The sequence below is a fragment of the Microtus oregoni genome, unplaced genomic scaffold, assembly GCF_018167655.1.
Source record: "Microtus oregoni isolate MIOR12 unplaced genomic scaffold, Mior012 000020F_ref0000438, whole genome shotgun sequence".
NCBI classification, from domain to species: domain Eukaryota; kingdom Metazoa; phylum Chordata; class Mammalia; order Rodentia; family Cricetidae; genus Microtus; species Microtus oregoni.
Genome location: NW_024543079.1, coordinates 14,988,015 through 15,001,090, shown reverse-complemented (window position 1 = coordinate 15,001,090; position 13,076 = coordinate 14,988,015).

Below are 13,076 nucleotides of genomic sequence, written 5' to 3'. Positions count from 1 at the left end.
ACATTTCCAAACTATTGTTTCTGCAGACTTTTTGGGAGTCGCTGGGACACAGCGGTGTCACGTGGACCATCAGGGAAGCCAGCTACTCCGAGGAGCGTCGGACTTGACAGCAGCAGCGCTCCAGGCGGCCTGCAGGTGGCGCCATCACCCAGACAGTGAAGCAGTACTGGGCTCCCCACCCACCCACACACACACACACACACCTCCACCGCGCTGACCACAGATCACTGGGTGGGAGGGCCAGTGGGAGGAGGGTGTGTATCACTAGGGCTTCCTTGCACCCCTCGCCATCCCTTTTCTAATCTCACCCTCACACCCTCACCGTTGCCTGCTGTCTCAGAGATGTCCCCAACAGTAGAGGGAAGGGTATGTCATGTGCTCTCCTACCAGAGGCTAGCGGGTAAGAACTTCAGAGGGACGGGCAGGCCATTGCAACAGTAGCAATGGTGCTCACAGGACTTACTTTCCCTGGCCCACTTTGCAGGGGTCCTTGGAAGCCTACGGGAGGGGCTGCTGGGGCTACCTAAAAAGTTCTGCCAACTTGGGCTACATAACGGTGTGAGATGCTGCCTAAAAAGCCAGAACGAGCTGGGTGATGGTTCATGCTTTGCCAGGAAGGTCAGGAGTTCAATATCAGCCTTGGATGCATAGCAAGTTCGAGGCCAGCTTGGGTTACATGAGATGATGCCTCAAAAATACGAAGCAAATCAAACAAACAGGAAAAGGAAAGAAAAAGCACCGAAAAAATGCATATAAAATTACACCGGTTTCAATTCTGCGCTCTACACGCTAGGTACTACTGGAACTAGGCTGAAAATTTTAAAAACCTAAAGACACAGACAGAGACAGACGGGAGGGGCCACGGGGACATCCTTGAGACAAGAATGCCAAGAAGGCCCGCTTTATTGTGCTGGGGGGGGGGGGGCAGCTTATATAGGCTCTGGCCACGCCCCAGCTCTCGGGATCTTTCAGCTGCAGACTCATCAGAACCCACTCCCCTGCCATCAGGGTCTCGAGCTCAGAGCAGCTGCAGGCTGCTCAGAGCAGAGGAAAACAAGTTGTTTACAAGAAATTCAGGGTCTTGTGGCCTGCAGTCCCCAACAAATGCACACAGAGAAGGACTGAGGTGTAATTTAGTAAAGTGCTTGCCTAGCAAGCATCGAGACAGAAGTTCAGGCCTGGTGGGATCACCTTTAATCCCAGCAATCAGGAGGCAGATCTCTGTGAGTTCAAGGCTAGCCTGGTCTACGGAGTGAGTTCCAGGACAGCCAGAGCTGTGACTCTGAGAAACCTTGTCTCAAAAAACAAAAACAAACAAAAATTCCCCAGGGAAGGCTCTTGAGGATAACTCCCAAAGTTGACCTCTAACCTCCACACACATGTACACGTGTTCACACAGGAGCGTGGGCACACACACACACACACACACACACACACACACTAGCCAGGGCTTGGCCTTTCAACTTCGCTCTTGACTCTTCTACTCCGTATTTTGCGAACTCTCCACTTTTATGTCCTGACATGGCTTGCTCATCACTGTAGAAACTTTACATTTTCTTCTTCAATACCTGTTTCTCCCTCCAGACCACGAGTTCTGTGAGAGCAAGGGCCACGATACTCCCATGCTCTGTGAGCACCCTGTACTGCAGAACAGAACTAATTATCAAGGACAGCTGGAGCTGGACAGGAGGTTTGGATGACAGGGTCATTTAGACAAATAGCATCTCCACGACCTGAAACAGTATCTGTTTAGCCTGCTGCAGTCACTGAAGAGGCAGGGGCCTGCAGCTCGGTCTCTGGATTCCACACAGTGCCTCTAGAGCTGTGAAAGGCTGGGTGATGTTACTGTCACCAACACATTTGACCTTAGCCCCCACTCCTGGCTGTGTTAATGATCTGGTTTATGTCCCTGTAAGGAAGATTCTCACTTCAGCTACCACACTGTAAATCCAGATGGTGTGTTCGTAGCTATTCCCTTACCCCCGTGTATGCGTGTACTTGTGTGCAGATCGCTCTTGGCCACCCTGGGCTCTGGGGACAGTGGCCAGGCTGAGTCACGCAGAGGATTTGGTGTCCTGTGGGGAGTCCGGGACTCAGTTTCATCTGTCAGCCTGCTGTCACGCTGTGGTTGTCCTGTGCAACCCCCTTCATCCACCTCTAAACTCGCTTTCACAGCAGCCAGCGTGTGTTAGGCACGACCTGGGTGCCCAGCGTGATGTGGAGGGCATTCTCACTTGGCCCTTAGGGGCCGTTATCATGTTTCATCGTTAAGATGAAGAAAGAGAGTCGCGAGGACGAACGATCGGGTCAAGATTTCCAGTATGGGGTCCAGACTTCCCACTCACCTGCCCTGAGGACGGTGGGCGGCATGCCACAGAGCAGCCCTCACACAATAGTGGAAACAGAACCAGTCCCCGAGCTGACACTCTGGCCTGGTGTGTATTACAGTGGAGAGCAGCCCTGTCTTTCCTGGGCAGCAGGGCAGATGCAGGCAGGCCCGAGCCAGAGCTTTCCTGACCTTACTTCCCAGCCAAGTCAGCAGAGGACAGATGCCAGTGCCCATCTACCTGGTGGGGGTGCGTATGTGAGGGGAAGGTGACTCCTATCTGGGGTCCATCTGACAGTAGAAACAGACGAGTCCCATGGGTACACCTGGGGGTGCCTGTGCTGGGCAGTTCAACCTGGCTTTAAACGTAAAGATGAATTCCTTTGTGGTTCAAGAAGCCTTATGTAGTCTGAAGTTGAGGTGATGGTGACGTAGGTTGTGGGGAGAGCCCTTCCTAGGGATGTGGGGCAGCCCTTGGCCCTCCCTGGCCCTATTTCCAGCTCTGCTGTGTACTGACATCAGCGCCAACACTCTCTTCTCTTGTCTCTTGTAAAGATGCTTGTCATTGACATCAGAGGTGACATTCTGAATGACGACATCTTAAAACCCTCAAATCCACCTGCAGAGAACCCTTATCCAGGAATGTCACAGTCACAGGGTCTGGTGGGGACATTGTTCTGGGGTTGCACCCTTCATCCACCCAAGGTTATTACAAATGTGGGTTCAGAGGACCCCTCGAGGGCTGCTGTGGCATCGTGACACCCTCTCTGCTGATCCTTGAGAATGTGTAAGGAAGGGATGTGTTCTGCAGCAGCCCTGCGCCCAGTGCCCTCTCTGGCAAAGCTCTATCCCAAAACATATTTTACTCTTAAACGGGCCAATTAAGAAGGCAAGTGTTTCCAAACAGGAGGATTTATTGGCACAGAGAGTGCCATCCCTTTAGCACAAGGAGTGGGTGTGTGTGTGTGGAGCCATCTGGAGGGGCGATTTATCATTTTTATTTAGTTACAAGTTGTTGGATTGTTACTGGCAGGGTTTCATGAGGTCTGAGCAGGGATCCTTAGAAGTGGGTGTTGACAGAGGTTTCTGTCCCACGGGGTCCTGCAGTCCGAAAAAGCACACAGAGGCCTGCATTAACTAGAAACTGATTGGCCTAGTAGCTCAGGCTTCTTCTTAACTCTTTTTTAAAAATATTTATTTATTTATTATGTATGCAGTGTTCTGTCAACATGTATCTCTGCAGGCCAGAATTGGGCACCAGATATCATTACAGATGGTTGTGAGCCACCACGTGGTTGCTGGGAATTGAACTCAGGACCTCTGGAAGAGCAGCCAGTGCTCTTAACCTCTGAGCCATCTCTCCAGCCCCCCTTATTAACTCTTATAACTTATATTAGCCCATTATTCTTGTCTCTGTTAGCTACATGGCTTGGTACCTTTTTTGGCAAGGGAATCACATCTTGCTTGCTCTGTGTCTGGGTGACGACTGCGGATAAAAACTTCCCTCTTCCCCGAATTCTTATTGCCTTGTCTCTACTTCCTACCTGGTCGCCCTGCCCCGCTTATACTTCCTGCCTGGCTAATACAAATGACAGGATAAAAGACCATTGTCCCACAGCAGGTGGGGACCATAGGCTGTGTGCACCTGTGTGTATCAATCTGTCAGTCATGTGTACCTAATGTCTAAGTCCTTGTGTGTGTTTGTGTATGTTTGCACACCCCCGTATTTCTTTTCCTCTGAGTGTACACACATACCTCTGTGTATGAAAGTACGTGTACATAGGATGTTTGCCTTTATGTATGTTTTAATGTGTATATATGTGCATACATATGTCTATGTACATGTCACATGCCTGTGTCTATGCGTACATGTGCCTCTGTGTATGAAAGGGCATAAATAGAGTCATATGAGGGCTTGCATGCATGCCTAGTTGATGTACATGTAACATGTGTAGACTCTTCTGTGTGGATTCAGGTACAGCATGGAGTGTGTTTGCGTGTCACACCCCCAACAACCTTACCCAAGTTAAGTTCCCAGCAGCAGTGGGCTCCTTCACACACCCCCATCATCTCCTCTGTCATTGTCCTTTCGTCTCTCTTCCCTGTGTGTCCTTGTTTGTAGGGGTTGAATGGGAATGTTTGGTCCCCAGTTGGTAGAGCCATTTGGGAAGGCTTAGGATGTGTGGCCTTGTTGGAGGAGGTTTGTCACTGGGGGCAGCTTCGAAAAGCCTATGGCATTCCCAGTTAGCTCTCTCTGCTTCGTGACTGTGGATCAGCATGTGACTCTCCAGCTCCATGCCAATGCGAGCTGCTCTAGGACTATGCATACCTGCTGCCCCACCCGCACCCGCCACCATGATAGTCATGGACTCTAACCCTCTGATACCTTGATCCCCAAATTAAATGATTCCTTTCATAAATTGCCTTGGTCATGGTGTTCAGTCTCAGCAATTCAAAAGTAAACTATGACATCATCTTGTCTTTGTTTGGGCCAGGAGTCCTCAGGAGCAGGTCTCTTGAATGTCAGAAAAGGGCCTGACCTGACTTGGATCCTGTCTTGGTCTTGTTTTGCCTGTTACAAGGACTTGTCTTGGCAAAGAACTATGCTGTCCTGTTTTGAGTGAGGCAAGCGATCATGTCTCTCTGAGGCCACTCTTTGTTTCCCAGAAGCCGACTGAGGTGTAGCCATAGAAATCCTGGCATGTGCCATGGCTCCTCACTCGCAGCCTCTGCTTGCAGGGATGATGAGCACAGGTGCAGATCATGGCTCCTGCCCCAGGTGACCAGCCAGAGACGGCTACTCTGGGATTTTCCAGCCCGTGCTTTCCAAGACAAGCCAGAGAGCTCAAAGCTTTCGTACAGGTCAAACTGTGTGTGGTAGGGAGGGTCCTGGGACCACCCACTGCGGCCTCCCACACTCACGGTCTTGGCGGATTTTCAAGTCTGAGACTTTAGGAGTCTTTGCTAGGCTGGTGTCTTATGGCTGCACTTCCTATGGGTCCCACCATCAGCCCTGGAGACTGGATTTTGAGCATCGTCTTCTCTCCCTCCATGGGAACTAGCCAGATACCCAGTCATGTTTACTTGGCTCGCAGTATTTTTCTCCAGGCTCTGTGGTCTGTCTCTGGGAACTCTGTGACAGCTTACTCTTGTACCCACTGGCTTCTGGCTTGTGAAAGGTCCTTAAAACTCTTTGTGACTGTCCTGTCACCTCCAACCTCATCATCCCCTATCCCCATTGGCATTTAAAGCTGCAGCGATGCCAAATTACTTTACTCTCTGTATTGTCTCTTGGTTTTACAGACACTTTTCAGATAACATCTTTCCGGGCTTTTCCGGTTCCCATTTCTCCTCTTCGTCCTTTGAAGCCCCAAAGGAAACTCACCCTGAGAAAGGGTGGAAACACCTTATTTCTAGATTTTGTAAGATTAAGCCTGGCATGGAGAAGGCACTTAACCACTGTGCACACTTTCTCCTTGAACCTCACTCCCTTCGGTTGCTGAGGAGGGAGGACCCGGCGCTCGCTGGTCTGAGACACTGGACAGTTTGCCTCAGGCTGGAGCGACCTCACCGCCTTCCCTAGCCTTGGACCAACCCCATGACTCTCATGTGATATCAGCTAGGAACCTCACCGGCATGTGGATTTTTCTCACCAGCCATCTCTTATTAAATAGGCCTTTGGCTGCTCTCCCTGTGACTTGGGTTGGTTGTGGAGAATTCTGATTTTTACAGCCTCCTGTTTTCGAGTTGTGACATTCTGGGCTGTAAAGCTGTAATCGGCTCTCATAAGAGATGGTTTCATCAGCACTCAGGTGGCGGGAGGTTGGGTGGCGGCAGTATGATTGGAACCCTTAAGTACCTAACGTGACTGTCGCGAGTCTCCGGAGCCACAATTCAATCAGCCTCTAAAACATGAAATTCAACAGAGAGTGTTAAAAAGATGGCAGAGGACAGAAATGAGAAAAGAGAAACGCTCGGGCTGGAATTGAATTCTGACGTCACTTGATGGAAGTGTGGGGATGAGCCTGCCCCCCTCCCCCACCATGAGCATCTTCACCAGCTCTGCTGAATGGAAACTGGTTTGCTTCCTGCTGTTTTGGAAGAACCACTCAAAGTTTTTTCTTTTTTCTCTCTCCCTCCTCACTCCCGCCCCCCACTCCACCCTTCCTTCCACAATGTTTCCTGAGCACCCATTATGCAGTAGGCATCACTTGAGGGACTGGAGGTATAACACTGAACAGTCAGATGTGGTCCAATTCTTTTTTGGGTGAGGTTCATTTTGTGTGTGTGGAGGTGGAGGGGGACAGGGTTTTACTATGTAGCCCTGACTGGCCGGGACTCACTATGTAGAACAGGCTGGTCACCTGCCTCTAACTCCCCGAGTGCTGGGATTACAGATGTGAGTCACCACGCCTGCTCTCCTTGGGGTCTAAACTTTCCCCACTGCTAGGCACCAGAGCTGCTTCCAGCGTTTTGGTCTGACGTGAGTGTGTGTGTATGTGTGTGTGTGTGTGTCACAAAGTGGGACGAAGCCTGGAGCGCTGACTGAGGCCAGGCAAATGCATCATATCCTGATTCTAAAGAGCACAGTTAAATTGGGGCCAGACAGACCCTGCAGAACTTACAGAAGGCAGAGAGAGCCACACCTCCTGCTCTCCCTCTCCCGGCTGTACTTCCTCCCTTGACTCCATCAGCATAAAACAGCAAGATACAGTGAGAATTACTGAGTCATATCTTGATAGCCTGGGAGGGAGCCATCTACCATCCATCCCTTTTCGGGGATGCGGGGTGATCTTCAGAGGGACCGCTTATGGAGATGCCTAGGAGGGCAAGGAGGTCTCTTGTGCCATGTGGGGCATTTGCCTGATCTCTGCCCTGTGAGACTGGACAGGAAGATATGGGTGGGTAGCAGGGAGTTGTGGTCAAGACGGGACCACGTACTGGGATAAGGCATCAGGGGGCATCAATAAGGGTGTGCAAACTTATCCGTGAGTCCCTAGCACAAATTAGATGCTCATTACGTGCGTGTGTGCGCGTATGTGTACGTGTGTGTGTGTTCTTGTGGATGCCCATGTGCGTGTGGAGGCAGAGGACAACCTGGGGTGTCTTCCTCAGGTGGCATCTCAGTACTGAGTATAGGCCCGGAGGGTTACAGCTCGGCAGAAATAAGGCGGAGAAGACAGACCTGGACAGCAGGGGGCACACTTGAGCAAGGTGCCAGAGGGAGAAAGGCCTGGACACTGCCTCACAAAACGATGGACCGGTGGGGGCGGGAAGGGGCAGCTGTGGCTGGTGGGAGGCCCAGTGAGAGGAGAGGGATCAGGGAACAGTCTAGAAGTTGCAGACTCAGTGGTCTGGAGAAAGACTGGGCTGCAGAAATCGCACGGGCAGTCTGGAGAGGAGGCACCATGGCTGCAGCAGGGGCAGGAGCCCTGCAGAGGTGGAGCAAGGGGACACAGGAGCTGTCAGTGGACAGCAACCCTGGAAGAATAGGTACTTCAGTCCAGCTTAGGCCCTCTGACAAGTTCATGGTCATCCTGGTTAAAATTATCCATGCTTATTTGGAAATACAGAGAATCTGGAGCTGGAGAGATGGCACAGGGGATACTTGTGCAAACGTGGGGACACAAATTCTCCAGGATCCAGGCAAAGGCAGCAGGAGAAAATGACACCACAGAGTTGTCCTCTGACTTCCATGTGCATGCTGTGGTATTTGCGGACCCCCAAGTAATAATACATAGAAAATAAAAAAATAGAATAGAATTAAACATTCAAAATTTTGGCTCAGCAACGTCTGTGAGGGAAAAGCATGGACAAGAATGTAGCAGCCGATCCAGCCCCGCCGCCCCCATACTATATGCTACAAAGCCTCCCGTGGTCCCTGTAGTTCAGTGTTGTTTCCCAGAGGGGTTCTAGCATTGATTCAAAGTGGGGCTCTGATGGCTGGCTGGGGTGGTAACTGTCTCTTGCCTTCCGCTGGCTCTCGAAGGATTTGGTACAGTATCGCATGGCTCATCACGAAGCTGAGAGTGACGTCTTCCTTAGAGGAAAGGTGTAAGACCTGTGTAAGGAAGATGTCCTTCCCTCCGGGCTCCCAAAGTGTAAGACCTGTGTAAGGAAGATGTCCTTCCCTCCGGGCTCCCGACCCCACCTGGCAGTTGGGAGCCTAAGACCAAGCCCAGCCACAAGCAAGAGGCTGAGCTCCACATTGAAGAATCATGTCCTTCATAGCGTCCCCTGCGTTTTACACCACCATGTAAAATTTTCCATTAATTCCTCAGAATAAAATGTGGTGGCTGTTAATTTTCGACGCCTGGGAAGTAGCCAGCTGAATGCCTTTTTTATGGCCGAAACTATTTTCCACGATTAGGGGAGTGTAATAAAAAGTTGCCTTTCCTTGATTCCAGTTTTTAATTAAGTGGGAAGTTCTGGGCAGCCCTGCTGCTGGAGCTGTGGCCCGCAGCTCGCAGACTGAGGAAGTAGCAGAGAAAGGAGACAAGTCGCTTCGCCTTTCCAATGCTATTTTCACAGCCGGGCCCCGACCCTCAGAACCAGCCAGCAAGCACTGGCTTGCCCCAGATCATAAAGAACCCTGAGTCCTTTTTGCTTTCCAAGATTGTGAGAGACAGTGTGGGCTCTGACCTCACACAGACCTGGGCTGAGATCTTGGTGCCTCGACTCTTTAAATATATTTGTAGGTGTTTGTACATATGAAGGTCAGAGGTCAACCATGGGTGTACTTTCTCAAGACACCATTTGTTATGGCTAAAGAAACTCCAGTTTCTGCTAGGCATCCATCTAGGTACCTGATAGTCATCCGTCTCTGACTCAAGTTCCTGGCAACCCTGACTCCTTGGTCTCAACCTAGGAACCTACAGCTGTGGCTGCTGTTTGTTATGATATGACTAGTTGCTGATTTTGGTATTTTGTAACCTGCTTATGCAGACATTCAAGGACTATTTCAAGGTCAGAGGTCACCTTGACCCTCTGATACTGACAGAGCAGGACAACTCTTATGGTTTTTGCTTTTAAAAGCCTTTCCTGTAGCCGGGCGGTGGTGGCGCACGCCTTTCATCCCAGCACTTGGGAGGCAGAGGCAGGTGGATCTCTGTGACATTAAGGCTAGCCTGGTCTATAGAGTGAGTTCCAGGACAGTCAAAGATACACAGAGAAACCCTGTCTCAAAAAAAACAAAAAAGAACTAAAGTCCTTCCTGCACTGCTTCTGCATGGCGCGTCTCTGATCTGGGCTAGAGGCTGTGGCCGGCCCAACAGCCCGCTAGCAGTTTTAACAGATCTGGCTGATTATAACCTGACTCGAGTCTTGTGTTCTTTCCCCAAAAGTCTTCGTCTCCATAACACACTCATCTTGCTTTTTGAGTCAGGGTCTCTCACTGGCCCATAACTTGCTGATTTGGCCAGGCTGGCTGGTCAGAGAGTTCCAGGGATCTTTTCATTTTGGCCTTTTAAGCTTGGGTTTTCAAGTTCATGCCACCAGGGCTGGAGCACGACCCTCTGTAGTTATCAAGACCCACACCTGGCTGTTCACAGCTGAAACTCCATCGCCAAGAGATCCAATTATGAAATATCTAACTATGTGAAGGTGTGTACATTTGTTTCTGTTGCATTTGTTTCACCTTGCCTGCCTAAGGCACCTGATTGGTCTAATGAAAAGCTGCACAGCCAATAGCTAGACAGGAGAGGGATAGGCAGGACTGGTGGGCAGAGAGAATAAGTAGGAGGAGAAATCTAGGCTCAAAAGAAAAGGAGGAGGAGAGAACGAGGGAGAAAGAGAGGGACACCCCTGGGGATAGAATCCAAGTAGCACCAGTTGAACAGACACAAGAAGCAGTGGAAGTAAGATACACAGAGAAAAGAAAGGTTAAAAAAAAAAAATCCATCCAGGACAGGCTCCAAAGCCACAGAGAAACCCTGTCTCGAAAAACAAAAACAAAAACAAAAAAATCCAATACAAAATGTAGATGAAGAGAAACAGATTAAGTTCTAAGAGCTAGTGGCACAAGCATAAGATAAGGTTGAACATTCATATAAGAAGTCTCCATTGTCATGATTTGGGAGGTGTTTGGTGGCCCAAAAGAAAGCCTGCTACATCCAATGCCCTCTTCTGACTTCTGTGGGTACCCTACTCCAGCACACACACACACATGCACGCACACACACACAAATAAAATAATAAATCGGGGTGAAGAAGAGCTAAGAGCACATTCTAGTCTTGCAGAGGACCCCAGTTCAGTCCCAGTACCCATGTCATACAGTTCACAACCACCTGTAGCTTCTAGGGAGATCCAATGCTCTGACCTCTGTGAGCAGCTGCTCTTACACACACACAAACACACACACACACACGCAACTTAAAACAATAAGAAATTAATCTTTACAAAATACCATAGGCTTGTTGAGTGTGGCGGCGTTTCACAGGAAGAGGCTCTGGGAGTTTCAGGCCAGCCTAATCTACATAGTGAGCTCCAGGATAGCCAGGGCTATGTAGAGAGACCCTATCTCAAAAAACAAAACAAACAAAACACCATCACTACCACCATTACAACAACCCCCCACGGGGACCAGCCTGCACAGCAGGGTGTGGATGGGATACTAGCCCTAGCTATTGAGTCTTATTTTTCTTCCTGTATAGATACCATTGCCATATTTTAACAGGCTTGCCACAGACCAATAGGCATCGTCGTTTTATTACTAGCAAGAAAGAAAAAAGTGGTGTGGCAGAGTCAGTGAGATGGCCTGGCGGGCAAAGTAAAGGCACACCTGAGGATATGAGTTTGATCGACCCTGGGTCCGCATGGTAGGAAGGCATGAGCTGTATAAGCTATCTCCACATACCTGCTCTGATACTCAACTCCCCAATAAACAAGTGACGTAAAACATTTAAAAATATATGGCTTCATAGAACAAGTAAGCTACGTCACATGCCCATTTTAGACATGGAAACACCAAGGTAGTAAGAGTTATTGTTTTACTCCAAGATAGCAGAATCAGGGTTCAGAACTGGGCCCATCTGATTCCAAGCCCGAATCTGAACCAGCTGTAGAACAGTCTGCTGAATGCTGCTGGACAATGGATCTTGAAGGGAGCCTTGTGGAGTTGTGGAGTCCTCCCTTCTAGGCGTCTGCAATTGGCAGTGATAGATTTGTTCCTCTGAGCCCATGAGAGCTGGGAAAGGAGAATGGTGAACACCGCAGGAGGGTGCATTGGGGTGCACTAGCTAAGGCACTAGGCAATCACGGCCACGGGGCTGGAAATGGGTCTGTCTATGACAGAGGACAAACATTGGGGAACCCAGAAAGATGTGGATTGGCAGGCAGGGTGGACAGAAAACATGATCCCAGGGCCCCGAGTGGCAGAGACTGGTCAGGTGCCTCATAACTCACTCTGCTCTGACTTTCAAATCCATTCTGGAGGGTCCACCTACAGTCCAGAGCAGGTCAGATCCCGCCTGCAGCTGGTCGCCTGGCTCTCACCGGAGATGCTGACTTCCGATGCACGCTCTGCCCGAGTTTCTCTTCACTTGCCATTTCCTGTGTCAGTGGTGGATTTCATCCAATGTAAGAGTCGGACACTTGGAACACTTGGTGCCTAGAGAGGGTGCTGGAACAGTCCCTGGGAAGGACACTGTCACTGTGTGTGCCCAACTTCCGATCTAACTTAAATCCACTAAAAGAAAAGAAGTTGTGGGAAGAGACCTCATAGACAGATGACCAAAGGATTGGTGACAAAGATTCCAGGATTTCCCTCAAGTCCACGAGGGTCTCCTCCCAGCTCCCAAAGCCCTGGTTTTCCTCAGATTTCTCTGCAAGAGCTCGTTAGTGATCGCTTCGTACGCTTGATGGCCTGGGTGAAAGCCGGGCCCCACGGAGACATCTGGTACATCTCCGGTTTTCCCTGTCCCTAGCCCTGGCTGTTTGGGGGACAAGCAAAGCCGTGGTCTCCATTTGCTCATGTGCGTGCCCTTAGAGGACTCCCAGCTGTGTTGGAAGAAACTCCCTTTATTTTTCTGGAATGGCAATACACATCTCTGAATGTCTCTGCTATTATTTTTATTGATCTCTCTGGGTTTCTTTATGGCCAGAAATAAGGAATCCAATTTGATTAGGGGCTGATTTGGCCTCCAAAGCAAGAAGCATCAATACTACAGCTGAGAACGAAGCCGACACCAATTTGGTTAGAGTTGATTAGATGCATTGAAGGTGGTACCTTGGCCCACCCTTGCCTTTCTACCACCCCTTCCAGCTGTCAGCTGCCCGGTCCCTTCCATGCTGACTCTCAATATGGGGGGGGGGAGGGGCTGGGAGCAGTTCACCTGTGGTGTCAATCCAGACACTCCCATACCCTCAGGAAGTGCAAAGAGATGTTATCGGCTAATTTTGGGGTCATACTAACGTGAGTTCAAAGCCGGGCGATGGTGGCGCACGCCTTTAATCCCAGCACTCGGGAGGCAGAGGCAGGCGGATCTCTGGGAGTTCGAGACCAGCCTGGTCTACAAGAGCTAGTTCCAGGACAGGCTCCAAAGCCACAGAGAAACCCTGTCTCGAAAAACCAAAAAAAAAAAAAAAAAAAACTAACGTGAGTTCAAGTCCCCCAAGAAAGGCTATTAGCCTCCCCAAGTCTCCGTTCCCTCTGTAGGATTGGTGTATCCTCTGGAAACCCTTGGGGTTGGGGACACACCTCAGCAGAATGCTCATCTAGCTCCCTCAGTACAAATGCCAGCTCCGAGCCTT